Below are 4,166 nucleotides of genomic sequence, written 5' to 3' on the forward strand. Positions count from 1 at the left end.
CCTGAGTCTGTGACACAGAGACAGGGTGCGGTCGACTCATCCCCTGAGTCTGTGATACAGAGACAGGGGGCGGTCTACTCATCCCCTGAGTCTGTGATACAGAGACAGGGGGCGGTCTACTCATCCCCTGAGTCTGTGATACAGAGACAGGGGGCGGTCTACTCATCCCCAGAGTCTGTGACACAGAGACAGGGGGCGGTCTACTCATCCCCTCAGTTTGTGATACAGAGACAGGGGGCGGTCTACTCATCCCCTGAGTCTGTGATACGGAGACAGGGGGCGGTCTACTCATCCCCTCAGTATGTGATACAGAGACAGGGGGCGGTCTACTCATCCACTGAGTCTGTGATACAGAGACAGGGGGCGGTCAAATCATCCACAGAGTCTGTGATACAGAGACAGGGGGCGGTCTACTCATCCACAGAGTCTGTGGTACAGAGACAGGGGGCGGTCTGCTCATCCCCTCAGTTTTTGATACAGAGACAGGGGGCGGTCTAATCATCCACTGAGTCTGTGATACAGAGACAGGGGGCGGTCTGCTTATCCCCTCAGTTTGTGATACAGAGACAGGGGGCGGTCTGCTCATCCCCTGAGTCTGTGACTCAGAGACAGGGGGCGGTCCACTGATCCCCTCAGATTGTGATACAGAGACATGGGGCAGTCTACTCATCCCCTGAGTCTGTGATGCAGACAAACGGGGCGGTCTACTCATCCCCTGAGTCTGTGATACAGAGACAGGCAGTGTTCTACTCATCCCCTGAATCTGAGATACAGAGACAAGGGGTAGTTTGCGCATCCCCTGGGTCAGTGAAAAAGGGACAGGGGTCGGTCTACTCATCCCCTGAGTCTGTGACACAGAGACAGGGGGCGGACTACTCATCCCCTGAATCAATGATACAGAAACAGGGGGCGGTGTACTTATCCCCTCAGTATGTGATACAGAGACAGGGAGCGGTCTACTTATCCCCTCAGTTTGTGATATAGAGACCGGGGGTGGTCTACTCAGCCCCTGAGTCTGTGACACAGAGACAGGGTGCGGTCGACTCATCCCCTGAGTCTGTGATACAGAGACAGGGGGCGGTCTACTCATCCACTGAGTCTGTGATACAGAGACAGGGGGCGGTCTACTCATCCCCTGAGTCTGTGATACAGAGACAGGGGGCGGTCTACTCATCCCCTGAGTCTGTGACACAGAGACAGGGGGCGGTCTACTCATCCCCTCAGTTTGTGATACAGAGAGAGGGGGCGGTCTACTCATCCCCTGAGTCTGTGATACGGAGACAGGGGGCGGTCTACTCATCCCCTCAGTATGTGATACAGAGACAGGGGGCGGTCTACTCATCCACTGAGTCTGTGATACAGAGCCAGGGGGCGGTCAAATCATCCACAGAGTCTGTGATACAGAGACAGGGGGCGGTCTACTCATCCCCTGAGTCTGTGACACAGAGACAGGGGGCGGTCTACTCATCCCCTCAGTTTGTGATACAGAGAGAGGGGGCGGTCTACTCATCCCCTGAGTCTGTGATACGGAGACAGGGGGCGGTCTACTCATCCCCTCAGTATGTGATACAGAGACAGGGGGCGGTCTACTCATCCACTGAGTCTGTGCTACAGAGACAGGGGGCGGTCAAATCATCCACAGAGTCTGTGATACAGAGACAGGGGGCGGTCTACTCATCCACAGAGTCTGTGATACAGAGACAGGGGGCGGTCTGCTCATCCCCTCAGTTTTTGATACAGAGACAGGGGGCGGTCCAATCATCCACTGAGTCTGTGATACAGAGACAGGGGGCGGTCTGCTTATCCCCTCAGTTTGTGATACAGAGACAGGGGGCGGTCTGCTCATCCCCTGAGTCTGTGACTCAGAGACAGGGGGCGGTCCACTGATCCCCTCAGTTTGTGATACAGAGACATGGGGCAGTCTACTCATCCCCTGAGTCTGTGATGCAGACAAACGGGGCGGTCTACTCATCCCCTGAGTCTGTGATACAGAGACAGGCAGTGTTCTACTCATCCCCTGAATCTGAGATACAGAGACAAGGGGTAGTTTGCGCATCCCCTGGGTCAGTGATAAAGGGACAGGGGTCGGTCTACTCATCCCCTGAGTCTGAGACACAGAGACAGGGGGCGGTCTACTCATCCCCTGAGTCTGAGACACAGAGACAGGGGGCGGTCTACTCATCCCCTGAATCAATGATACAGAAACAGGGGGCGGTGTACTCATCCCCTGAGTCTGTGATACAGAGACAGGGGGCGGTTTACTCATCCCCTGAGTCTATGATACAGAGACATGGTGTGGTCTACTCATCCCCTGAGTCTGTGACACAGAGACAAGGGGTGGTCTACTCATCCCCTGAATCAATGATACTGAAACAGGGGGCGGTGCACTCATCCCCTGAGTCTGCGATACAGAGGCAGGGGGCGGTCTACTCATCCCTTGAGTCTCTGATACTGAGACAGGGGACGGTCTACTCATCCCCTGAATCTGAGATACAGAGACAAGGGGCAGTTTGCTCTTCCCCTGGGTCTGTCATACAGAGACAGGGAGCGGTCTACTCATCCCCTGAGTCTGTGACACAGAGACAGGGAGCGGTCTACTCATCCCCTGAGTCTGTGATACAGAGACAGGGGGCGCTCTACTCATCCCCGGGCTCTTTGATTCAGAGACATGGGGCGGTCTACTCATCCCCTGAGTCTGTGATGCAGACAAACGGGGCGGTCTACTCATCCCCTGAATCTGAGATACAGAGACAAGGGGCAGTTTGCTCATCCCCTTGGTCAGTGATAAAGAGACAGGGGGCGGTCTACTTATCCCCTGAGTCTGTTACACAGAGACAGGGGGCGGTCTACTCATCCCCTGAGTCTGTGACACAGAGACAGGGTGCGGTCTACTCATGGGCTGAATCAATGATACAGAAACAAGGGGCGGTGTACTCATCCCCTGAGTCTGTGATGCAGACAAACGGGGCGGTCTACTCATCCTCTGAATCTGAGATACAGAGACAAGGGGCAGTTTGCTCATCCCCTTGGTCAGTGATAGGAGACAGGGGGTGGTCTACTTATCCCCTGAGTCTGTGACACAGAGACAGGGGGCGGTCTACTTATCCCCTGAGTCTGTGACACAGAGACAGGGGGCGGTGTACTCATCCCCTGAGTCTTTTACACAGAGACAGGGGGCGGTCAACTCATCCCCGGGCTCTGTGATACAGAGACAGGGGGTGGTATACTCATCCCCGGGCTCTGTGATACAGAGACAGGGGGTGGTCTACTCATCCCCTGAGTCTGTGACACAGAGACAGGGGGCACTCTACTCATCCCCGGGCTCTGTGATGCAGAGACAGGGGGTGGTCTACTCATCCCCTCAGTTTGTGATACAGAGACAGTGGGCGATCTACTCATCCCCTGAGTCTGTGATACAGAGACAGGGGGCGGTCTACTGATCCCCTGAGACTGTGATACGGAGACAGGGGGCGGTCTACTCATCCCCTCATTTTGTGATACAGAGACAGGGGGCGGTCCACTCATCCCCTGAGTCTGTGATACAGAGACAGGGGGCAGTCTGCTCATCCACTGAGTGTGTGATACAAAGACAGGGGACGGTCTACTCATCCAATGAGTCTGTGATACAGAGACAGGGGGCGGTCTACTCATCCCCTGATTCTGTGATACAGAGACAGGGGGCAGTCTGCTCATCCCCTCAGTTTGTGATACAGAGACAGGGGGCGTTCTACTCATCCCCTGAGTCTGTGATACAGAGACAGGGGGCAGTCTGCTCATCCCCTCAGTTTGTGATACAGAGACAGGGGGCGGTCTACTCATCCCCTGAGTCTGTGATACAGAGACAGGGGGCAGTCTGCTCATCCCCTCAGTTTGTGATACAAAGACAGGGGACGGTCTCCTCATCCCCTCAGTTTGTGATACAGAGACAGGGGGCGGTATACTCATCCCCTAAATTTGTGATACAGAGACAGGGGGCGGTCTACTTATCCCCTCAGTATGTGATACAGAGACAGGGGGTGGTCTACTTATCCCCTCAGTTTGTGATACAGAGACAGGGGGTGGTCTACTCAGCCCCTGAGTCTGTGACGCAGAGACAGGGGGCCGTCTACTCATCCCCTGAGTCTGTGACACAGAGACAGGGTGCGGTCGACTCATCCCCTGAGTCT

Source organism: Heterodontus francisci, unplaced genomic scaffold (genome assembly GCF_036365525.1).
Source record: "Heterodontus francisci isolate sHetFra1 unplaced genomic scaffold, sHetFra1.hap1 HAP1_SCAFFOLD_83, whole genome shotgun sequence".
Classification (NCBI taxonomy): Eukaryota; Metazoa; Chordata; class Chondrichthyes; order Heterodontiformes; family Heterodontidae; genus Heterodontus; species Heterodontus francisci.